Raw genomic sequence first — 26,899 nt, forward strand, 5'->3', positions numbered from 1 at the left:
TAACACAGAATGGACTGGTAGAATTTCTAATACTAAAGACAGAATTTAGAAGTTACCACTATTAGACACTAAATTGCTCTTTTTTGTATCTGTATTTTAGAATTCAGTAATAGATTATGGACAGAGTGGGAGTCTTTGGCACGTTGCGATACATATAAAATGTATCTTCTCTTTCAGCTTTCTGCCTTTGTCAGGTTTAGCTCTCATTTTCATCCATGCATTTTGACTATTTCTTATTATACTAATCAATTTTAAAAATTTAGAATGTCATGGTAACTACTTAATTGACTTTAAATGCATAAGCCGAAGTTAGATTCTCAATTGTTTCCCTTTTCAATATATTTCATATATTTTCAGAACTAATGAAAATGAGGATTATAAAATATATTGAAAGAGTCTTAGACTACGATTTGGGGAGCGTGTCTGTTACCTCTTTGAATATGGTAAGCATGTGTATTATTATTCAATGAATCAAGTACTTTTGTATAATCTAGAACATAATTTGTGTTATGAAATCTAGAAATTTTCCTTGGCTTTTTCTCAGCATGACACACACTTGAGTTTTCAAGATTTACATAATTAAGCAAAAAAAATGAAAAAAAAAATCTTGCAAAAGCACTGCAACTTTTAGAGAACACTGAATTTTATTTTTGACACTTATTCTTCCATTGAAGTGAATTATATTGAATTCTTTTATGTAAAAGAAGTAAAAAAATTCCCAGAAATTACCGTATTTCATTGATGCAAATTTAGAGGAAGTGAATTGGAGTATGCACGCTATGTGCTTTGCAGAAATTCTAGTTACTGTTTGTTTGGCTTTGGTTTTTATTCTTGATTCATTTCTAAGAGAGAAGCAAAAATTTTCAGGTGTGCAGTAAGTTATTTTTCAAGAATCCACAAAATCTCATTCTTCTCTCAATTTTAACTGCAGCAAGCAACATGTAATATTGAATATGTTATAATCGAGCTTTACACCTACATGTGGTTAGATGGTCCTAAAGAATTTTTTTTTTCATCAGAAATAAGAGCTACTAAAATGGAGTAACTGGGAGAGAACCAGAATATCTTCGAAATAATTAAAGAACATGACCGTATCAAATATGACATCCAAAAACCAATCAACTTGTAAAAAATAACTGTCTCTAAGTATTATTTTAACCATTTTGTCTTAATTTTATGTTCCCTCTTAAATTATCTTTGTCATCTTCTTTTTCTGTTACCTACAACCATTTCTTCAAATGCCTTCAGCCTGTAAACTAAAGCTTATGTGAATAGACATAAATTTAAATTCAACGTGAAATAAAGGTAAACAAGCAATTGAATACAACTGGTCAACAGATAAAATAACACATGTTAATCTACTTTAAAAACAATTAAATACTGTACATGATGAAAAAAACACTTAATAGTTTTGAAATAAAATATTTTATCACTTATGTTGCATTTTTCTGAAACTCTAAGTTTCATAGATTGTGCCTTAAAAATAATTTATAAAGTTGTTTCCTAACATTTAATTGGATCTGCATAGGTATTCAATATAAAATATATAGCTTTCTCAGCTGTTTCTTATAGCCGTCTGAAGATTATATTTCATTAGAACAAAGCCTGATTCTGTAGCATTCAGCAATAAATTGTAGCACACAATGAAGCTAAAATATATAGAACGAGCTGAAATTATTTTTTCTTTCAACAATTTTCCAACGTTATTTTATAATATTGACAAGAAGGAATTGAAAAATTTTCTTTATTTCCTATCTAGTATTTTTTTTTCAGCTTTTAGTCCTTTAAATTTGTTTCTTAGAGCAGTGGTCCCCAATCTTTTTGGCACTAAGGACTGTTTTCATGGAAGACAGTTTTTCCACAGGACAGAGGTGGGGATGGTTTTGGGATGATTCAAGCATATTACATTTATTGTGCACTTTATTTCTATTATTCATTAGACAACTCACCATAGGTTGGGGATGCCTGTCTTAGAGAATCTGGTTCCAAAAATCCCCTCAAAATGCATATACACACACTCCGCTACATAAGAACAGATAGGTTTCTTAAAAATAAGTTTTGAAAAGTCCTTTGCGTGAGCCATTTTGTTAGCTGTCCATTCTATAACCCTTTGAGGACCCAGTCCTCATCCTTGGTGAATCTGAGAAGAATCTGAGAACAGCGTCACTTAATTGAACTTGCTCTGTAATTCACAAGTGGGAGTGCTCGATGTGGGATAACTGATGATTTCAGGTTTGAAATCCCAAGTACTTTGTCATGATCCAGTAAGGAATTAGTCAAAATTTGGCCCCACTTAGTAAGCCAATAATCATGTTGCTAAATTGCCCTGAGCCATTGGCTTTGATCCAGGTTCCAAATGAGTTGGTTTAAACGATGGCACTCTGACCCTCGGATTCTAAATTTCTAGTATCTTTGTCCCTGCCTGGGATCACGAGACTGCTTGGATGCTAGGAAGGACCTTGCACAGACAGATAATTGTGACAGTACTTGTTCCAGTGTGACCCTTTGGAACTCTGGAGTCACTGCATATCAGTTAACCCAGGGTGTAGCTGCATGAATACTGTGGGGGTGGGGGTGGGGGTGGGGGGAGGAGGAATCTTAGATACCCTCCCCAGAGAAGTGCCTAACACAAAGGACCCCAGTAAGAAATGTTAGTCTCTTACAACAGAGCTACATACATCACTGTGTCCTGGCTCAGGTCAGCATCTCCTGGTTCTCGCACTCAGCTGGGCCACATGCTTCGAGGAGTTCAGAAGGGCCCACCCAGTCCCTGCACAAGAAGTATATGAGTCGATCGGTATAGCTAATTGATAGAAGGAGAACAGCACATGTAAAACAACGCCAACCTCATGTAAGTGATTGTAGTAATTCTGAGAAGTGTGGATCAATGAGAGCCGAACAGTCAGAGAACACCCTGGATCGATCAATCTATCAGTTTGTTCCACAAACATTGAAGACTTACTCTTTACTCTGTGCCGTACTGTGTGGAACTAGGAACACAAAAGTGAGCAAGAGATAGTCCCTGTTCTTGCTACTTTACAAACAGTATTCATTCATATGCTATGTACTCAAAATAGTTCTAATTTCAGTTAAAAAATAAAAAATGAAAAACTTAGGTTTTTATTTGTATCTTTGTATCTTTTTTTTTCTTTTTTGCAAAAGGTGCGTCCACAATGCTTTCAGTTCTCTTAGGTAGGAAATGTGATTACAATAATTGTGTATTTCCTGTACCCAGCAGAGTGCTTAATACATAGTAGGTAGTTGAGGGATATTTGCTAGGTAAGCTAATCAGGGTATTTTTGTACCGAGCACATGATAGGCGTTTAATTAGGCATGTGTCTGAGACATGAGAGAAGGAAATTCTTTCTCAACATGCCTTGCCCTTTCCTGTCCTATCTCAGTCCAACTGAGTAAGTCTGTCTGTGTCATCTCCTTCTACTTCAGACTGGAGCATCCCTAGCACAGGGAGCATGTAGCATATGCCAAGATGTCCCCAAATCCTCCTCCCCCTGGTTACCTGAGAATGATATATTTGTAATCAGTCCCCTTGAAGTTGTCCTCCAAATTTTGTTCTAAGAGATTAAAAACTTTACTGGGCTTAGCTGCTCAGGAAATGGTATACAAAGATGTTGACTAAATAAAAACAAAATGTACAAAAAAAAAAAAAAAGACATAAAGCAATGTGTCCCATCGCTCTGTGGAATACTATACTTCCTCAAATGACTTCTCCGAGTGACTGAGTATCAGAACAACGTGGCAAAAATGAAAAGAGGCATGGAAAACTTTGAGGGCTAGATTTAAAACATAAATTAGGTCAGTCAGACAAACCTGCACAAGTATAGAAAGCAGCTGTAATAATATGGCTTAGAACGGATTATTGAACAAAAATGTATCAGGAAATCCTAGGAACTCCAGGACTACATACTTAATCAAAGCTAAACTTTAGTAGGTCTTAAAAATAATCAAAAAAACCCCACAAAGCCATGATTTACCTCAGACTGAATAAAAAATTTGGGTAGTGTTAATTCTCCGTCCTTCAGAGTAATTTCAGGACATTTTGAACAATATTGTGTATATTTAGCTGACTTCAAAATGTAATTCTTATTTCAATTTGGCAGATCATTTTTTAAAAAAATCAGCTATAAACTGACTTAGAGAGAGTCCAGGTATGTTATATTACAGTAAAAATATGCAGAAATCATTAGATTATATGAATAAATGTTGTATAAATAAATGTTTGCTATTTACAAAAATGATTTTTCTCATTGCAAACTATTACATTAATGCAAATATATAAAAGTCTACTTTTGAATACTTCTTTGTGTATTCAAAACACCTTTGCCTGCTAACGTGCAATTTCACATGCATTTTTCCTTACAGAATCCAGTAAGAAAAGTATGCCACACAGAAATCTATCAACATGATTTCTGAATACACTAAAAACACACTATGTTAAAGTACAATTAATTTCCTTTTCATTAAGAAGCCCAATTATTGTAGAAAACTCATATGGTTTAATCACCAAGGAGGTTATGCTATTTTTTTATTTTAGGTTTTAAACCAAATATACTAACTTTTAAAGCAACAGTGAGGTCTTTTTCCAGGTAGAATCTTCTACACTGGTTTCAGTAACTAGATTGTTTTCTCATACTCTAAGTGCAAGCTCATTGTCAGCATCTCTGGGAAGACTTGCTGGACACTTTAGGACTGAACTAACCCCTTGTCTTTTACCATGCCTGTGCTTGCAGAATTCTTAACCTGCCATCTCTGCATTCACCCTTTCCTGGTGTATTTCCTCACCCTCAATGTCAGGAGAGGACTTGTTATAGTTTTAGTTCCTAGACCGTGTTGGGGGCATAATAGCACTTATGAATGTCGGCTTAGTGAGTTCTACCACAATATTAACTTCACGGGGCAGAGACTTTCGTTCTGCTGTTTGCTGCTGGTAGAATGGTGCCTAGCACACAGAAGCTGCCGCTAAGATATCTGGTGGATAAATAGGTAATTTAAAGCATAACTAGGTCTTAAGAAAAGGGGGAAAAAAATCCTACCAGGATCCTTATGATATTCACCCAAGTATAGACTAATGGAATTCTCACGTGTGGTTGAATTAGGAGGGACTGTAAGCCAACGATCAGAAGGCATGAATTTAAACGCTGCTTGGTGACTAGAGCAAGTTACTGTAACCCTTCTGAGTTATGAAATATAACTGCAAACATCTCTCCTCCTGGATTTATACAATTGTTCTGTTCTATAAGCTACATGATGGTTTTATTCAAATATTTGTCAAAATGAATTTATCAATCTTCTTTTATGTACTTGACCCAATCACATAACCTTATTTTGCTTCAGAACAACTACAATGGAGTGGGAATTATTATGTTCATGTTTTACACCTAAAGAACCTAAAAAGCAGAGATTAAATAACTTGCCCATGGTTCATGGCTGCCTGTTGTAGAGCCTGGATTCTAACTCTTAGCTTTTAAGATGCCATATTATTAATAATTCTCTCCAAGTCCTGGACTAAAGCTTTTAGGAACTTGGACTCAAATTACTTCTGCAGCTTTTTTGATTTGTTTTGGGTTTAAATTGAATGTAAAACTCTCTAATAATAAAGCTAAATCATTGTTGAAATTGATTAAGTGATGAAGTGAGAAACCAGGATCACTAATTACGTACAAAATGAGCATGACCTATACAGGAAAATACAAGTTTGAAGGAAAGAGCACTACTAATTTCTTCATTTTCTCCAATTCCCTTTGGTTATATAATTGAATTTTCTATCATGCTTTTCAAGATTTTAAGATAATATTTCAATGTCAGGTTCATTCCGTGTCAATTTCATTTTCAGGCACGCTTTACTGTCAGGATCAATAGTTCTTCATAATTTAAACTTGGAATTCACTTTCCCTCTTGGTACCACCTGCCACCGAACTAGCTGAGCTTGGTTTTGACAGACACAGTTCCCGCTTTCTGTGTCATTAATAACACTTTGGAAATATCTTCATACTTGCTACACATCACTCAGACAAAAGCATAAAGCAAGGTTAAAAAGTATCAGGTCAAGATTATGTGCATGTTGTGTGTGTGTGTGTGTGTGTGTGTGTGTGTGTGCATGCGTGCACACGTGCACACGGGTCTTCTAATTGGTTTAAATCCATTTTTCATTAACTATGAAGGAAATTTGATTTTTTTTTTGAAAGTTAAAGAGGTAAAAGATTTCACCTTTTGACTCAGCTTTTGGAATCCACAGACTCAGAGGCTATGAGAGCTGCAACACACCCTGGAAAATAACTTCCTTAGTAGAATGAGGGGAGTTTGGGTGGCGTGAGATGGGGGTTATTCAAGTTTCGAGAGCCCCTCTCCTGAATCCACTATACTTTCCAGACTTTCTCCAGCTCTGTAGTGTTGATTTGGAAGCAGCAACCACATCACCAATACTGACCGAAGTAGCTAACCTTTACATTTAATTGGTCAGTTCATTCATTCATTTATCCTGTAGCCATCTACTGTAGTAGAAGTGATAAGATAGTAAATACAGTGTATTTCATGACTTCTAATGACCTTGGGAAATATTTGCAAAATTTACAATATTAACAGCTACTACCTTGTGGGTACTTGGTATTTGTCAGATAACATGCTAAGCAATTTATATATGTAATTAATTCATTAAAAAATACATTTTTTGAGTGTCTACTATGTTCTAGGCATTGTTCTCAGCACGAGGGATATGGCAATGAAAAAGACAGACCAAATTCTCCATCTTTGCTTACTTTCTTTCTGGTACACAGTAAAAATAAGTAAAATATGTAGCATATTAGATTGTGATAAATGCTAAGGAGAAAAAAAATGAAGCTGAGAAGGGAAATATTGCAGTGTGAAACTGAAATTTTACCTAAGGTACCCAGGGAAGATATAACTGAGAAGCTGAATTTTTAATTGCATTTCAAATGTCAAAACTGCATCAGAAGCAATAATGTACTAGGCGAACAGTTTACACATAATTCTCCTCACTGATATAACTTTCCTTTGAATTGTATTTCCTTCTAGCCTTTGTCAATATGCATACAGGTGCTCCAGATTAGACTTAGCAGCATTTTCCTCTCTATTATAACTATATGACAGATCACTTTATGAAAATATTTTTAAAAAGTGATGGAGTTAGCCATGCAGATGGCTGATGGAAGAGCATTCTAGGTAGAAAGAATATGCTTTGGTTATACCAGGGACAGCCCGGGGGTCAGTATGGCGGAAGCGAAGGAGATGAGAAGAGATTAGAGCGCTATGCTGAGTATGATGAAAAGTCAGTGGTGGGTTTCAAGCCATCAGAGTGGCTACTGCCCTTTGAATTTTACACAGGAGAACAACTGAGGCTGAGAGAGGGCAAATTGCTTTCCCCAGATCATTCAGCTATGTGGCAACATTGAGATTTCAAAATCTTATCTGATTCCAAAATTCAGGATATTAATGATGATACTGTTTTGCATATATTAGAGGAAGATGAATATGAATACCTGAATACACTGGGACAAGTGCTGTAGACAAAGCAAAATCAACCACTCTGTGAATGTTCTTAATATCTGGAAGGGCGTGGCAAGGCTTCTTGAAGGAGTTAGTATTCAACTTGGACCTTTTCCAGAGACACAGATGGGTTTAAGGGGATTCCACACAGATGGGCAAGAAAAATATCCTCTTTGTAACCATTAAAAAATCATCATGTACAAATTGCTTTAGCATTTTTACAGTTATTTCTTTACTTGCCCCCCTCCTTTTTTTTTAAAGAAAAAGCATTACATAAGGAAAAGTGCAATGGGCTGTAAGCTAACAGACATGATGCTCAAGAATTTGGGCAAGAGCTCTATCCACCCACCTCCTAGACATCCTTTCATTTGATCTACAGTTTCCTTGTACTAGACACATCCAGAAGTAAACTCGTTATCTTCATCTGTGAACCTGTCCCTGGGTATTCACTCTCAGTAGGTGGTACCATTATCCACTGAGTTGACCAAACTCGAAATCTCAAGGTCATTCAAAATCAGTTCTTCTTGCCTCTAAATCAGTCTCTAACTCCAACACTTGTCAACTTTCTCGTTTAAATTTCTCTTGAACCCACCCCTTTTCTGTGCCCCTTGCCATCACCACTATTAGATCTTTATCAGTGCATGTAGACTAAGCATCTTAAAGGAATTTTTGCTTCAGTCATCTCCATTCATTCATTCACCCTAAACCTCCTGAGCACCTACTTCTGAACATGATGAGAGATGTTGGGAATAGAAAGGCAGATGACTGCCTTCGAAAAGTTTACCATCTGGTAGGAGAAGGGAAAATAGCCACATCAACCAAGTGATGGTGTTGGCAGCATCCACATACTCAAACAGAAGTGGACCTAGGAGGAACTCATTAATTTTTGGCAAGGAGAACCTTCAGGCTATCTCTCTGACAAAAATCCTTCAATTGTACCTCATTGCCCTCAGGATAGAGTACACATAACTTAGCACTGCATTTAATAAAGCCCTTCTTCATCGAGCTACCTTGTAACTATGCAGGTTTACCTCTCATTCTCCCTTATGCACAGCCTACGCCCAGCCATACAAAACGGCCACCAGCCCTTGGATTCTCTCTAACCCTAAGCAGCTGTTTTCTGTCTTGCTGGTTTTTCCTTTGTTCCACAGGCTCCCAACAGACACAAACTCTCCCTTCACCTTACTCCACAATTTGCTAACCACTTTGCCTACTGCTAGCCCCTCATGTCTCACCTCAAATGATTTGCCTGCAATGACTTGATCTTAATTCACCCAGACCTCTCTGAGCTCTAGGAATGGTGGGGAAACTTTCAGATGGTACTTACCACACTAAATTGCAGTTGTTATTTGTAGTATGTCATTTACCTAGACTCTGAGCTCTTGAGAGAAGGAGCTGTGTTTTACCTCTCGACATATTGTATACCTATTGCAGTGCCCAACACACGGGCACTAATTGCTAATGCACTAACACACATTGCTAATGAAAAGCAATAAGAATGATCACATATAACCTTAGCTATAGCTAGCATTTATTCAGTGCTATTTGCCTGAGGTATAGTCTGGAGACACATACACATATATTAATATTTTCTCACTTAATGCTATGTAAATATAGATATGTATACTGCATTTCACAAAGGACGGAACTGAGGCACAGAGAGATTAGGTAGTTTGTCCAAGTTTCATTGCTTATTAGTGGTGGAGTTGGGAATTAAACCCAAGCAGTCTGACTCCAGAGCATATACCATTAACTGCCACACTGCAGTGCCTTGAAAAAGAATGTTTTATTCATATTATAATAACTGTTGTACCATATTTATCTCTATTTTGTAGATGAAGAAACTGAGAAAATCAAATAGCCTTTCTAAAGTTGCCCAGATAATAAATAGAAAGCCAGAATTCAAACTTAAGATGAATCTGATTCCAGACCTTGTGCTAAAAGAATGAATGAATGAATGAATGAATGAAATCGCTTCATCTCTTTAAGTCCCAATTTCCTTGCTTGAAAAATGAAACAGTTGGGCAAGATAATCTTTAAATGTTGCATCTGATTCCAACAACTATATTATTTTAATTGCAATATATTTATAAATTACATTATGCTAAAAGTAATTTATTACTTTATAAGTTCAGAATTTCATTTGCTTTGGAGGTGTTTCAATGATGAAACAAAACGAAAAAAACTTTTGTTCATATCAAAGTATGATATACTGAATGCCACAAAAAAAGATGATGTTTCAAGGAAAAAGACAAAAGGAGGAGTTTCTATCATAGTGTCATTCGTCATCGTTCTCTGAAGGGCACGAGGAGCCTGGAGACCATTGCTCAAGCTTAAGGATCCCGTCTCAGTAGCATGTTTTTCATGTTGGCTTGGTCTACTGCCATGGGCAACTGATTTGGGGTGGGTGCCACTGTGCCAGCCTCCCAGGCAGCCAGCTGCCCCACGCCTGCCAATCCATTCTTCACCCAGCAGCATTCATCGCCACTGTTGTTTTAATCACATCAATCACTTTCCCAATTCTGGTTTGTATCAAATCCAAGCTCCTAATTATAGGTTTCAAATCTCTCCGCCAATTATTCCTCCCTCCGCATAAATAGAAACATCTCTTCTCAGTGCCTGCTTTTGACACACTGTTATAGTGAACATGCTTGTTCCAAGAATTCACATGTCACTTCCTTCCCCTACCCTCTAGTTTCTCAAACATGTTGCTCTCTGCTTTGAAAACTATTCAAAAGTCACTTCTTCTGGTTAGCTTTTCCAAACCAACAACCCCTGGCTTTGGTATTTCTAGTCTCTTTAGTTTCTACTGAGAAGTTACTAATAGAAGACATACGTTTGAGACCAAGTTACTCACATTGTCTAAAGGAAAATCATGTGACTAGAAACCAGAAGGACTCACTCAGAGTTGCAGCTCTGCAAATTATTTTAGTCTCACTGTCATTCACCAATAAAACAGGAATATTAATGAAAATTCCATTCACTATGAGTATTAAACAACTTTAATTAACTCATTTATTAAACATACACAGATTGAGTACCTACTATGTGTGGGCACTGCTCTGGGAATGTAATGTGCATTCAGTAGATGATAACAACAATTTTGCGCGTGCATGGGCAATCAAAAGTATATTTTCCCCATTTAACTGTAGATGTTTCAATATTAATTATAGTTTAATGCTTAGTACAGTAACTTTATGACAGCAGAGGATGAATAATCAACTGGAAAAAATTAAATTTTTTTTGTATTTCCCAATTCAAAAGAAATTATGGAACCCATCTTTCCCTATGCCCAGCCTCCCACCCACACTCAGCCTTCTGAAGGGCCTGATTTGGTAGAGATCAAACAGGTGTTCTAACGTTTTCACAAGCTCAGTGCTTGAAAATTCTGCCAAAATTTACTGTTTTATAATAAGAACAGATGGTCACAGATGAGCATCGCTTCAGCTATTGATGATGTCGAAAACAAACTTTATCACAGAAAGGGGAGGAGATGGAATTTTTAGACATTACCATTTTCTAGATGTGGACTGCATTGTGCATGCCACACAGGCTATCATTGTGATTATAATGGAATGAAATCCAAATTTAAAAGGATGTTGATCGAGCGCTTGGCTGCCTTCCTACCCAGAGTATAGACTCATTCCCTTCTCTACATTTGACTCACAAAATGAAAATATTTTATGTACCATATTTGTGTGAGACTCTTGATGATGCTGAATGATCTGATTCCTACTAGAGATATTTCACTTTCTATGACTGATTTAAGTGCTCAGCATTTTCTTTGGCTTTTTCACAAAAGGGATGATCAAAGAGAACGCATGAAGGACAATTCTTATCAAAATGATCTCAAACTGATCGATTTCATTCTGACAACTTATTAATGTATCACACAGTGCATTGAGGCATGAACTTGTAGTTAATTTTTGAATTAAATGTCATGAAAGATGTTATAACAGAAACTGTGTGGATCAGTTGAAGAAATTCTAGTTGCCCCAATATTAGCGAACAGCTTCTTGATACAGATAGGTGCTTTACAGAAGACGGTGCATAACACAAAGAAACAGATCAACTGGTTCCTTTTGTGTTATTTTTTTTCCTGACGCTTGTTTATATAAATGGCCTCTGTTTATTTCCAACTTCTTCTTGCAACTTTGTGTAGCAAGGGCATCTTTTTTATAGTTTTACATGTTTATAAGTGTGTACATATGTGTGTGTGTGTGTGTGTGTCATTATATTGTGTTCTTGCCAACTACAGTCTTGGCTGTAAATTTCTGAAAAACCTGATGACTAAGACCAGATTGGCAAAAACAAGGCAACTTCCTGTTAAAATGTGGAAGTCTTAACTCTGGAGCATTTCAGAAACATTTCATTGTGTTCTTTAACTATACTGGTATCATACAATAAGTATTATTATATTTTCAGATGAAATGCAGATCTACAGCTGTACTTAAAATTACACAGACATCAAGAAATGTGGGCCTGATTTCTGCTGGTTTGGGTAGTAATTATTGGCTGGCTCCTTGATTCTTTGACTATTGATGAAGAGAATGCACAATGAGCTCCAGGCAGAAAATTAAAAAACTTGAAATCTCAGCAGAAAGTAACACTCAAGAGTTTAAAGGAAGTGTATGGTGAAAATCCTCTAAGAAAATTCCAAGTGAATCAAAAATTGATTTACTTTGCATATGGATTTTCTGTATTAGGTCATTTCCATATACACTTAAAGAGGATTGTGATTTTTAAGGAAGAAGTCTACATCTGAGAAAAATAGTTTGTAATCAATGTAGAGCCTACTGTGTATAGGGCAATGAGGAAAATCAGAATATTTTGTGAATTTTGAAGTCTAACTGGAGAGATAAAGAATGCATAAAAATATTTATAATATTAAAATTTAAAGAATAATTCAGACAAGATATATCACATGGTCAGTTGTCAAATGAAAGACAAATATTGGACTTAGGGTGGATTGAATCACTCTGGCCCAAAGAGTCTAGAAATTTTCACAGGTGACATAAGGCTTGTGTTGATATTTCAAAGAAACTCTGCAAAGGACACAGTTATTCAAAATATACATTATTAATTTTTATAATTAAGACTTACATGTATTATGAACTTGTACTGAGCTTTTATCTTCTTTTGGTGGTGATAATTTTACTGAAGTGATTTAAAAAATTACCTAAAACACAGGACACCAAAAGATAAAGTAAATTAATCTTTAACTTGCTTATTTGTTCTTTGCTGAAACAAACTATTTTAAATTGGGGAAGGGGAGTTAACACAAGCCATAGAAAATTGGAGAACGTTTCTAAAATTTGAAATGATTTTCCTTATGGGTTTTAATTTAATTCTGTACTGTATGTTACAAAATGTTTGTTGAGTGAATAAAAGATTTATAGGGTGCAATGTCATTTGATATATGGTGTGAAACACCTGCTACATAGCAGGATAGTGACTAGAATAGAAGGAAAAAGAAGAGGAAGAGGAGGAGGAAAAGGAGAACGAGAGGAAGAAACAGGAAAAAGAAAAGGTTCAGGAATAAGGAAAATTCCTTGGAAAGATCTAGACTTTGGTTGTGATTCTGGATTTATCCTAGATAAACTGAGCCACAGTAAGAGTAAGTATTTACTCTTGACTTAAAATGGAAGGTTTCCTATATCTTTTAAAAGAATTTTAAGAATGGGGAAAAAAGAGTAAATATAAATATCTCCTCCACCTTTTTAAAAATGTTTTAAAATCTTAAAAATGTGTATAAACACATCCTTTAAGAAAAAGATATTTAAAAGAAAAAAATATCACTCTCATTGTATCCTGACATTTCCATTTTTACTGCCTTATCCATGAATATTTATTCAGTTTAATCATTACCTAAAGTTTATTTTGCATTTTGTAGTTAAACATTTCTACTGTATTTTTTAAAGAGTTGGTCTACTTCAGATTGAAATGAGAAGATTTCAGAAGTCCAGTTTCCTAATTCTAAGAGGTGCTTGCAAAGATTTCTGTCCCCTAGAATTCAACTTCTTCACAGCTATTTTGAGAAGCAGAAACTTGAACAGACTTGGTGCATTTTTACAAATACTTCAAAAGAAAGTTACAAAAATAGGATGGAATAATTTGAGTTGCCATTTATAAAAAGTGAAACCTATCTATGATGGAAGGTCAGAACAACCACCTGTTCTTCAAAGAATATTGAGGGAAAATAAACTTCCTTTAATCTAAAGCACCATCGTAGTGGTGACCAGATGGTGGATTTCTTTGGTGAGTGCAGATTCTTGGCCTTTGAAACCTGCTTCATTATGCTTGCAAATGTGTATATAAATACTTCAAGCTTTTCCAGTGCTACACATCAGTTGTCCACTATTGAATAATTGACTGTTAGTTGATTTAGGAATATTTGTGGCATTTGTTAGCTATAGAGCGACAGCTTTTCAGAAATGGAAGACTAGTTTGTAACAAAACCTTAGGAAGGGAGGAGCTATAGGATGGAGACAAGGAGGGAAGACTCCTCATCCATGTGCCCCTTAATCCTTTGAGGCTGTTGGAGCAAGGAGGTCTCTCACTTCTAGCATGAGGGGAATTGGTTTTTGCCATAGCTCACTTGACACTCCTATCTGGTAACCCAATGTTTGTTCTTCCCTTCTTCCTGCAAACAGGGCCCTGATTTTGTTTGAGAAAGCACTATCCGTACTCCTAGGGAGATACTCGTTTTCCCAGTCTTCCTTGCATTAGCCATATTGTACATTCTGGACAATGAGATATAAGCAGACATTCACTGGGGATTTCTACCCCATCTTCCTTCTCCTGCCATAGATGTGATGTCTGGAACTACTGCAGCTATCATGTAACACATGAGGTAAAAAATCTAAGGAAAAATGTCAATACACTGAGGAAGTAAGAAGGAAATGGTGATAATAACTAATAACTTGGGTCCAGGCTGGCATTATAGAGCAGTTGAATCCATGCAAACAACTCCTAACCTCTGACTTCCTTGTTATATGAGAAAAAATTACCCCCAGTGCCTTTCAGTTACCTATCAGTTATGTATTTTGTTATGAGAAGCCTAGCACAGTCCTGACTAATACTCTTGGCACAGTAGAAAAAGCTGTGCTAATTTGATGGTTTAATATCTTGGTCTACCAATATCTAAAGTCCCCAGGTGACTACTTAATGAGAGTGAAGACTTAGATGGGTCTCTCAGGGAAGCTCAATGTCTGTTCCAGATAACTGAAAATGAAGTAGAATATGGGAGTCATAGTTATGTGAATTGACCTGGATTATTGAGTTAAAACTCTTCCCAAGAAAAAAATTAGTGAAATTTATTTCCTGTGAAGTAATTTAAAAAATGCCTGAAGTTTTTTGGAAGCAACAAAAAATTTAGTGCAAGCAATGACTTCGTAGTCTGAACACTCATAATCCTCCAGCACTTTCAGTGTCATGAAGGAGGTAACGTAACCTTCAAAGTTCTCCAATTTAGAATCAAAGTAGCTTCAGCTATTTAGCCAGAAAATCTTGCCCAATAATTATAAAACCACCATACAATTAGCATAAGTTCACATGCCTATGGTGAAAAAAGTAAATGAGAAAGACCAAAGGAATTTTAATGATCTCTGCCTTAATCATTCCCCCAAATAAATCTAATAAAGTAGTTCTCTTTAACTTTCATTTGAGGTTTTTCTTCCCCTAACTAAATACCCCAGCTACACCTATGTGTGGATACATACACTTACCTTTGAAATAGGCTTTCTCATCATTTATCTCATAACTCACAATTCTTCCTCTTTGTCTCTAAGTATATGTGCACATCCAGAGATTTTTGTCTGTGAACACACTCCTATATATCTGGCTATCAACCTTTGTCTAAACTTCTGTTAACTTGAAGAGAGGGTGTGATAAGCCTGGTGAAAGGGTTGAAAGAATCCATTGTAAGTAGGAAAAGTGGGGTAAAAAAAAGCATGTGCTTTGTTCTTTTGAACTTGCCCTCAAAGTTTTTGTACACACACACAAAGATATATTTTTAATACTAAAAGTTGTAGTTCCCTACAGTGTCTTGTACATACAGTCGTAGGCATTCAAAAGACAACAATTGCCTGCCCTCTCCTCCATCTTCATACTAGGTAGGTCGGACTGCTTCTCTTCCTGATGGAAGTGTGCAGATCGGCCTTCCAAGGTCAGCTTGCACAGTGAACACACTGAGTTGTCAGCCCAGTTCTACGTCCTCAAAACTGTTCCAGCATTTGTATCCATGGAAAATATGTGCAAAGACACAGAACAAAGTCAACCTGAGAAAGAGGTGAAAGAGTGAAGCAAAAGAAAGCAGAGTTTATTATTTTCCCCCCCTGGATAAAAGCAAAATACATTTCTATTAATTATGACCTCTTAGAGTTCACAAGCATTTTCTGTTTGAACTCAAGTTCTGTTCAGCTACTCTCACGTTAGAATTAAAGTTTAGGAAAAAAATAGTGTCCGGTATGCATTTGACTCTTGTGTCATTTGCAGAGTGGACAGGGAGGAAATAGCATTGTTTATTGAGCATTTTGTAGGTCAGTCTGAAACAGTGGCAATAACACATTCTAAATCTATAGGAAGAGTGTTTCATGAAAGGAACAATTGACATCGAATAGGCCAGGAGGGATTCATACATTGATCTTCCACTGACTTTTCGTCCGAATTAGTTAAGACAGCTAGACTAACAATGATTCTAATGGGAAAGATAAAGATGACCAAATGGTGGAGAGATGGCAATTTAAAGGTTTAATTCAGGTTTCTCTGTTTATATCAGTTATAAATTTAGATAATTGGCAGTATTCAAACTGAGAACAGCTTTGAGTGCTTTGATGGGTTATGGCGGGTCATTCACCTCCTAAGTTTTATTGCTTGACACAAGATAGCACAGTGGTCCTCCCAGCATCACAGAGGATGCTGACAGTGACAGGACATTTACAGTAGGCCACCATCAGTACACCAGTTCATGTATTCATTGATGTCAAGGTAGAAATTTTGGCAGTATTTGTCGTTAATCCTACCTTTTTACTAATAATTTCTTTGAAGCAGGTTTCCCAAGACCAGTATTTATCCACTAAAATTCTAAATAGAAAATAGGTGCTGCATTTAATCTAGAGTTAAATTCTGTCCATCCATCCCCTAGCCATCCATTCTATATCCCAATATTTTTTCACAGATCTCTAGGAAGGGATTTATCTTTCTTATGTGAGAAAAAATAATCCATCCGAGTTCTGTTCCATAGATAGAAACTATGGCTTGGTCAGGGTTGTGCTATAGAAAGAGAACTTGAAATATGCCTGTGTTTAGTTGGAAACCATCTATCAAAGGCTTAGAACAAAAAGTTGAAGCCTGTTTAAACCACAAAAAGCCACCTTGCCATGGCATGGAGTTCCGACATACGTGCTGGGATCCATGAAAGCATATCCATGGTCAACGAGATAAATACCTTGATTTGATCATGATACAACATATGTGTATTGAAACATCAAATTGTACTCCATACATACTATGTCAATTAAAAAATAATGTTTTTTTAGAAAATGCAACTCACTCTCACTCAATGTGACCAAGAATATGGAAACTTTTCCAATAATGTAAATAATATTGAAATCCTGCAATTGGGATTACCCATCTTCCCTGGAATAATTTTGAGGAATATTGTCATCAAGTGAACCAAGGTCTTTCTGTGATTTGGGGGCTTTTTCTGGATAGCTCTGTGGATGAAAACTGGGTGTTTGTTTAAGATTCCCTTCTAACAATAAGTAATCATAACTTTATGCTTGTAGCAATGGGTAGTAGTTAAAATTAAGTGTTTAGTGTCAGTCTTAGCTAGCTAAATTACTTAGTCCCTCAATCTCAGTTGTCTTATCTTCAAGCTGGGGATAATGACTACTTTAAGTAAAGCATGTAGAACAATAGCTGATACTCGATATGCTGTGTTTACAGTTATTACTAGCACAACACAGCTCAGAGGTTCTTAATGATTGGCTCCAGAGTCTGAAAATTTCTGTTAGGTTAGAAAAATTGGCCCTCACTCTCATGTTTTCATACCTGTTATGTCATCAAATGACAGACTGAGATAAGAACATGGCTATCAAGTAACTCTCTCTCTGCCTCTGTCAGTAATTTCCCTCCTGCTTCCCCAGACTGCAATAGTAAGAGTGGAGGAAGGGATCAGAATTGAGTTCTCATATGGAAAAAAGTTAATGCCCAAGCTGTCCTCCCTTTCTACTCTACTAAGAGAAATGATAGAGAGACTCTGGTTAATCCAAAAATATTTTTTGATAGGATAGTAAAATGAGATTTGTTTTAAAAGTCACCCTGGAAAAAATGGGTTTATAATAGACAAACCCATATGTTTAAAAGATGGCATCATGTATTAGAATATGGCCTTGTGGAACATGCATGTTGAAAAACTCATTTATCTGTTCTTCCAGCTTTGATTATATGTAATGTGTTTTTTAATAGCAGCTTATAAAGCAGTGATATGGACAGATAATAGAACCACACTACAAAGAAAAAAAATCCTATTTAATAGCAGACAATGTGCTTCTCTAAAATGGAGCAGTACATGGTAGTGACAATTTTTGTCCATTTCATTTCTTATTAATAGATTGCATATATTGCCAACTTGTTTGGGTGATTAAGAAAAAAAATAAATTGTATAAATCCGTCCTCCTTTTTAGGGAGAGTCAGAGAAAAAAAGGACTTTAATAGCTCAGGCCTGAAGGAAACCTATTGAACCCTGTAGGGGATATTTTGATTTGCTTTGGTTTAGGTATTTTCTTTCTAATTATTCTGGGGTTTCCCTACTATTCACTGCAGAATACAGCTATCTTAATCTGAGAGCCTTTGAAATGTGTCTTGCAGTGAGGAAAAAGATAAAATGAACTTTGAGAAGAAACACACAAATACTTTCAAACATTTTAAATCATTGTGAGCCAATCTTTCTCACTCTGTTTAGACTTTCACAGGATTACACCTGTTTTCTCTATAACCCAATGCTAACACTAGTACTTTCCTGGCACGTCCTGGGTGTGTCTAAACAAGATCTTGATTTGAATGGTCAAAGGAGATTTTATATTTTATTTCTTCCCATTAGAAAGGAAGTTGTGCACCACTTGCCTTTGTGGCAATCTGGGAACCTCAGAGGCCAGTATTAAGAATTCTCTGCTTGTTAGTTATGATTTTCTTTCCTGAAACAACCATTAGTCAATATGTCACTGAGTAACCTAATGAAGTAGAACCATTGCAAATTTATATACTTGAGAATTCTTTACTTAATAAAGGTCAAATGTGAAGTCATTACTTTTATTTGGCTCACCAGCCTTTACTGCACTTATTAAGGGTTTCATAGAACCTCAAGAGTTTATGAGGAAAATTTAAGTGGTTGCTGAAAATTAAACAACTGGAAACACTTCCAGAATATACAAATACATTTTTCTATCCTTTTGAATATTGGAAAACCACTAAATGGATTGTTGTCTACCAAATATATTGAATATTGCTTCCATGAGAGCATGAAATTGTTGACTTAGTATTCAATTGAGTCCCTTAGATATTAGCAACAGACAAGCCATGATTCCATGAGCCCAGCACGATTTTAGAGCCAAAAGGTGATAACGACTGAGGTTCAAGCTGGGCCTCTCTTTTCAAGGACCTTGGGAGCTGATAGGGAAGAAAAAACTAGACATCGAGAAAGTATAGCAATTTGGGCCATTGGTTATCAGTATAAAAATAGACAAGAAAAGGAGAATTCTATATAAATTGCAGTAGATAAGAGAATGCTTCATGGAGGAGGCCAAACCTTAGCTAAGACTTAAAGGATGAATAAGAATTTCTTGAGGGGAAAAATGAAAAAAAAACTTCCCTGGTTCACTGAATTACTTGAGCACATTTACCCAGCACCTATTTACCTAGGACAGAGAACGCACCTATGAGATAATTCTGTCCTCAAGGAGCCTCATTTTTGTTCTGTGAACATGACAATCTCTTCCCCTTTGTGAATTGTTTTCACATGCTGTTCTAACTACCTGTTTCCAATTACCTCTTATTACTGTATAAGAAACCACTGCACAACTCAGTGGCTTAAAAGAAACAACAATCATACATTCCCTCTCTTGGTTCTGTGTGTCATCTGGGCTCAGCTAGGTAGCACTTCTGTTTCATGTGGTGTTTGGGTACAACTGTAGTCACCTGACAGCTCAGATAGGCTGGAATCTCCAAGAAGGCTCATGGAGAGGTTGGCTGTCAATTGGACTCACCTGAGGCTGCCTCAGTCCTCCCCACAGTGGCATCTCTGCATGGCTTGGACCTCTCACAGCATAAGGGTTGGGTTCCAAGAGTGAGTATTGTAAGCATGTGAAGAAGGAAACTGGGGATTTTGTACAACTTAGCCTTAAAAGTTACATGGAGTCATCTCACACGTTGTATGGCTCAAAACAAATCACAGGTCAAGCTGAGCTTTAAGGGAAAGAGTGGCAAAGAATTTGTGGCCATCTGTAATCCACCATACTGCCCAAAGTGCTTTTTAGCTGGTTCTTTACATAGCTGGGCCCTTCATCTTATAAATGCTCTCTCTCTCAAAAAGTCTTACCTCTCTGCTCTGCATGATCATCCTCCCCCCGCCATCACCAAATGTATTCTCTCTGCTTGTATTGTTCTGCTTATTTTGTTCATTGCTCATAGCACATTATAATGTGTTATTATTGTATTTGTTTTTGTTTAACTTTTCTTAAGTTGTGTGTAGTAGGAATTTTGTCTATATCCTTTATCACTTAATCATTAGAGTTAAGAATAACCCTTGGCACACAGTAGGCACTTGTTAAATACTTGTTTGATGACTATATTAAGAGACACAGATAAGAACAGGCCAACTCTTCTATATCTTGAATAAAACTTTAAGGTACATTTCAGTTTGCAAAATATCATTATAAATACTAATTATACATCCTTCTCACAGTCAGTGGATAAAAGTGAAAGATCAATTGACTCGGAACAGACAATGAGAGGAAGCTTTTTTTAGAGAGAGTGGCACTTCTCCTGGGCCTTGAAGGCTTGTGCAAGACTTTGATGGTCAGAGGACATGTCACATGTGCCAACAACTTAAGCAAGGGAGAGGGATGATGGTAGAAAATTGGTTTCTGAGATGGATAAACAAGTTGCTTAGGAATTAATTTATGAGGAGAGTTTATGTGTGGGATAGTAGAGGCATTCTTTGGAGTCTTCGCCATCATGGGCTTTTCCTTTCAGGACCCAAACCATAAATCAGCATGTCACTGTGAGAGCACAGGATTGGGAGGGAGACAAAATGAGCAATTCTTATTTCCAGACCTCTTTTCAACATCCTTCTTGATCAGGAAATATTTCTATCACTAGAGCCATTTCCTCAACAAGAGAGGGGGAGAGGAATAAACATAGGTAATAGGAAATAGGTAATAAAATGTTTTATGCTAGTGAATGTTGATAAATACATTAAGGGTGGGCCAGACTTTTTTAAAAAAGCCACAGAGGTACCTGGGAATAACACAGTAGTCATCAGGGAACCATGGAATTAATTGAATGCTGAAAATAGGGATGAAACCAAAAAACTGAAACTTATTCCAAATTTGTATGACAGTCAACCTACCCTCTTGTATGTTTTTTACAAAATATCTTCCAAGGGTCTATTGTACATAAGACAATTTTGTCATTTGCAAAACAGTAAGACCACCTGAATGCTCCATCTCTGCCTAAAACTAACAACAAATGCCCATCACAGCCTCTCTTTGATTTCAGTGTTTATTGTTACCGTTGCTTGTTCGTATACTTCGTCTCTGTTCTCATCTCTCCCCCAAATACCTCTACCAGGAACATCTGTTCTCCTTTCTGTTCTATGAATACCATGATGCCAAGGACTATGTTTTATTAGTTTTTGAATTTCTGCCTCCTGGTAGGGTGTATGAGGCTTATAGTTGTGGCTCAATAAACGAATGGAAAAAGTAAATCAATGAATGGGAAGAAAATAGAAAATATGTCACCTAAAAAAGAGTGTAATTTTTTTTCAAAATTAAAAGTTACATAGTATTTTGAATACCATGTTGGAAAACACTGAACTACCAAAAATAGCAAATATCTAAAGTCTTTTATATTGAGGGATGCTTATAACTAATATAAGAGGATTGAATTCCTACTCTAGCCAAAGGAGTCATGGTGCAGGAGAAAGAGAAAGGAACAGGGATTCAGGGAATCTCAATTTATATTTCAATTTCATCCCTTGTCAACCAGGCAACCTTCTGCTTGAACCTTAACCATTCTTGGACATTGGTTTCCTAATCTATAAAATGAGGGACCTAGTAAGGATTAAGCAAGATTTTTGCATGTAGACCTTTCCAACAGAGTTCCAGACACGTGTTAGATGAATCTAACTCTCACGCAGAATGAGACACCCATCTACAGTGCAGTCTGGAGCAAGCCTCTCAGCCTCTCAAAATCTGAATATCTCCAAACTCTGGAGCCCATTTTCTTTCATCCACTCTGCTTTGTGGTTGAATTTCTATGAAAAAAAAAATGTCGTTTTTAATCCAGCTAAATTAATCCCCAATAAGCATAACTAAATATACACCCAATAGCATTTTACAACCAGTAAAAAAGTATTCACATTATAGCTGGCACTCGGACAAGGCAAACAAATTGGACCTGAATTAGAGGAGGAATAAGACAAAGCTAGCATAAAGGGAAGAATACTAGCAAAAAGGAAAGGTAATTCAGAGTACTTTCAATCATTTTAATTAATTTCCATTCTCTGAACATTTATTGATCATTCACAGAGTGTCAGGATCTATGCTGGGTTATAATGACAAATCAGGATTAGACATTTCCATAGAAATTTATTAAATGGTTTTGAGATTGTTGTCCATCTGGGCATTTCTCAAAACAAATCACATTAGTCTGGTTGAGTGGGCCCTACCCTGGGGCACTACAAGCCCCTAAGATCTTGACCTTATCACCTAATCTCCCTGGACCTTGATCTGCTCATTGAAGAGATGACGGTCTCTGCCAGCTTTCAGTGTTGCAGTGGGCGACAGAGCTGTTGCATCATAAGCCTATGCTTAGGCCTGAGCCTGTTCCCTGCCCCTGAATCTACCATCAAGACATCCCTGAGCTGAAGAGCCTGCGGTGTTGTCCTGATTGCCACAAATCAGCATTAAATTAGGCATTTATCATATTTGAAAAGACACACCATCTGCAGATCGCCACCATTGTGCAAAGTTGTCACGAACAATATGCTACTTTGCAGTCTGCACATTTAACCACAAATGCGAAAATTCAACAGCAACCAGAAATAAACTTGGGCTTTAGAATTGCATTTCTTAGATGTAGCTAGTGCTTGGCCAGTCCCCAGAACATCACCTTCCACTTATGAGAATGTAGAGCTAAGCAAATTCAAAACGAAAAACATCTTTTAACTTCCCATGTGAACAGGAAGGAAGGGAGAGGATAAAGGTAATAAGATTCTCTGATCATAGGAAATTGGAATTTGCTATCTTGCTAGACCATTATTCTTAATGCACATCTGAAGTTGGCTACATTTCCTTGGCAGAAAAATAAAATCATTCTGATTCAAAGTAATAGGAAATGACTTGGTAAAGATTTTTCTAATAATGGTATGTGTAGGTAGGGGTTGCAGACAAATAAAAGGTAAATATTTCTTTCTTGTCAGTGATAAGAAAGGGATTAATTAAGGGATATTAAGGGTACAGTGAATAATATAGACTGGAAGTCTTTTTATGTTTAACATCTCAGTATTTTAACACATTAGAGGTAAGTTAGTGCCATGTTTAAAATACAGTGAAGCATGAGTAATTTTGTTTCTTAATTAGGGTTATTATAAAAATTATATTTTAGAAATCTGTAGCTCCACTGAAATATGAATGGCCCCAAGGGCTTCAGAGAATTATTATTGTAACAATTGTACCTATAAACTCTTTTTGCCACAAAATATTAAGAGGTTCAATGCTAATAGGCCTTTCAGATGGTTTACTTGAGGTTTTCTGCATCTCCTGTTTGATGTTAGGCATTTGTTAAAAAAATATTCAAAGAACTAACGCTGTGTGAAGAAGGTATTATTACCTTTCTAGATGAAAGGGAAATAAGCAGAAGACAATTGGAAAATTGCTTGGCTTTATTATCCTGTTTCTTTTTAATAAACTAACTCTTTAATGAGCTACTGCTTTTCCTAAAATGTCTTTAGATGGAAGATTGGGACTGCTAATTGTTCTACTAGTTTTAACTTTAAGTGAAAAAAAAAAAAAAACAGCAACAGCAGAGAAGCCATTAATCAACATTACAATCATCAGTTTTTAAGAAGACGAATAAAACTTTGGAGCCAACTTTAAGTGCAACTAATTAAAAGAAAAATAGAAAAGAAAATACTTTCTCTTAAAGTTGTCAGGTACACTTAGGTACATCCAAACAAATACCCAGCTATCTAGTTATTTTCTATAATATACCTTGTGTATCTAAACAATCTGGTAGCTAATGTAATCCAAGTGCCTTTTTATTTGCTTTCATTAACTCTTCTTCCTTGTTGGCAGCTCTCTGTTTACTCTTAAGCTTCTCCTGCATACCATAATTTCAGTCCTTTCTCTATGTTGATTACTGGTACATAGATACCTCTGTACCTGACTTCACCATGAACTCCAGACCACCAGTTCCAACTGCATTTTGAGAACTTTAAAATAGGCCCCTCTCAATTGTTTTAAACCTAACATGCCCACAGCTGAGCTCTCCATCTTCCTTGATGCTGCCTAATTCTGTCAATGGTATTAGCAATCTCAGATCCTCCTTCTCAGATCAGAAAGTTCAGAATAATCTTTAACTCTTCTCTTTTCTGATCCTCTTCCAACCATTTAGTGGTCGTCTTAGTTAGTTTGGGCTGATATAACAAAGTACTGTAAAATGGGTGGCTTATAAACAACAGAAGTTTGTTTCTTATAGGTATGGAGACTGGGAAGTCCAAGATCAAGGTGCTGGCAGATTTGGTGTCTGGTGAGGGCCCAATTCATGTTTCATTGGCCACCATATTCTTGCTGGGTCCTTACATCATGGAACAGGTGAGGGAGCTCTCTCTGGGGTCCCTTTTACAAAAGCACTAATCTCATTCACAAAGGCTCCTTGTCTGTGACCTAATCACTTCTCAGAGGCCCCATATCATCATATCGTAAATTAGTATTTCAACATGTGAGTTTGGGGGTGGATGGCGGGGCAACCATTCAGTCTATAGCAGTTTCTTCACCTTTGAAGTCTCTTAACTCCATTCCCTTCTCTGATTTCCTCCATTTTACTTTGACAGCTCCTTCCATCCTCATTCAGGTGAGGGTTCACCTCCTGGAGGTTCCTATGGTAGCCTAAGTTTACTTCTTTCGTAGCCTTATTCACACTACAGTGTAACCTTTTTTACCTTCTTGTCCCCATCTCCTAGCATACAAGAGGTGCTCAATAAATGCTTGCTAAGCTAACCTTCTCAGTCGTTTCTCAAGTTCACTTCTTTATTAGCTCTTGCTGAGTGTATAGGTGACCTCTTTTGCCTGCTGTTCTTTACTTACAATCCAAGCAAACACAGTCATTTAATCACTAGTCAGATTGCTTTCCCCATTCTCCTACAGATTCCATTCTCTAAATTGTACTTTCCAAGCCCTCTGCTCTTACTAATTCCAGGGAGAAATGTCCTTATTTCCACATCTCCCTTTGGAACTGCTATCTATGCTGAAGGATCTCATTCAAATGCTTTTCCAAAAATCCTTCCAGGATGCATGCTAGGCAGAATTAATCTTCCTACATTCCACCTATATTCAGGAGCATTCTTTCCACTTCCTTTATTATGTCTTCAGTTAGTCTTGTATTCAATTCTCTTGCCAGGCTTGATATTCTTACTTGATTGGGGAGGGTGCAGAAGGTGCCCTTCTCATCTCTAATGTCTCCCATATACACACTAGGTACAAAGTGCTGTATGTTCAACTAAACTACGTTAAGCTTGATTTAACGATTCTTGACTAACTTGACACAACCATGAAATAACAAGCTTTAACATGGATTAGATCCTGTTTACACTAATAATCATGTTAAGAACAAAATCTTGACATGTTAAATAATACTGACCACATAAAATAATAATAGGAGATTTACCTACCACTAATTATTAATATTTCCAATATGATTCATTGTGAGGTTATGAAAAAGTCTAATTCACAATCTATAATATAGCATGAAATATTTCATGGTCTGGGTGTCATTTAATCTTAATAATCCAATTCCTGGTGATTTATATATTTCATCCCATTAGATTTAGTTAAGGAATTACTTGATACTCTAGCCTTTTTTTGTGAACAATAGTATAATCTTTCTCATTTTTCTAAAGCCTGTTATCCAGGGTTTTGAGCATTAATGAGAAAATGCTTTGAAACATTTTCTTATTAATCCTCAACGGACCACTCTGCAATAGATTTGTATAAATGATTAATTAAGGATTAAAAGTCCTTTACAAAGAAGAACACATCTCTGCACTATTCCTTGGCTAGCATCAATGAAATTTTAAAGTTATAAAATATAAAGGAGCTATAAAATATTTTATTACCACAGGCTCCAGAAGAGAAAGATAATACTGCTTTTATTATAAAAGTATAAATAAATATTGATCTTTTTCACAGCATGTGGTGATATGGATTTCTAAAAGATAAACCTTAGGAACATTTTAGCAAATTTTTGTTCTAAATAGAATTGAAAGTATACCTTTTACCGTGGATCTTTTGAGAAGGTCTCATTTCGTGTTAAAGCTTTATTTTTAAAGCCTGTTTTATTTACATTCCTTTGAGCCAACTCTTCTTAATTTTCAGGCTATTAAATAGATTGTAATTTATCATGTACAGCATATTCTGGGTTCAGTGATTCCTCTAGGAAGCATAGCTGATGAACCATAATTATCTTACAAAAGTTAAAGGAATGGTCAAATTTTAGTTATTCAGTTCATTTATGTGGTAAAAGTGAAGAATTTTCCAAAAGGTTGTAGATTCTTTAAAAAAATAAAGAATGCTTACGTGAGTTTCTAACTCTGAGACCAAAATGAACTCCAAAGAAGATATTAGATGAAACTGCAAAAAAGCACAACTACATGATTTAATAGCAGTGAGATAACATTGATGTAATCCCAACGGATAACCTTTCTCTGGGCAGGGTAATGCGAATACTAGCAAATGTATAGAAAAAGCAGCATAAAAAGCATGCATGCTGAATATAATTTGCAAAAATAAAAAAAGAAGAAGAAATTGATGAAAAACGCTCGTGGGTAGGGAGTAGATTCTGATAGTTGTCAGGTACACTTAGGTACATCCAAACAAAT

General features: G+C 36.3%; 1 protein-coding gene across 4 annotated transcripts in view; it reads left to right on the top strand.

The window, feature by feature from the left end:
* The window catches only part of GRIK1 (glutamate receptor, ionotropic, kainate 1), a 454,613-nt gene that overhangs the window by 38,760 nt on the left and 388,954 nt on the right, over positions 1 to 26,899 (top strand). The gene's annotated exons all lie outside the window — the stretch shown is intronic.

This window comes from Propithecus coquereli, unplaced genomic scaffold (assembly GCF_000956105.1).
Source record: "Propithecus coquereli isolate 6110/MARCELLA unplaced genomic scaffold, Pcoq_1.0 Scaffold54, whole genome shotgun sequence".
NCBI classification, from domain to species: Eukaryota; Metazoa; Chordata; class Mammalia; order Primates; family Indriidae; genus Propithecus; species Propithecus coquereli.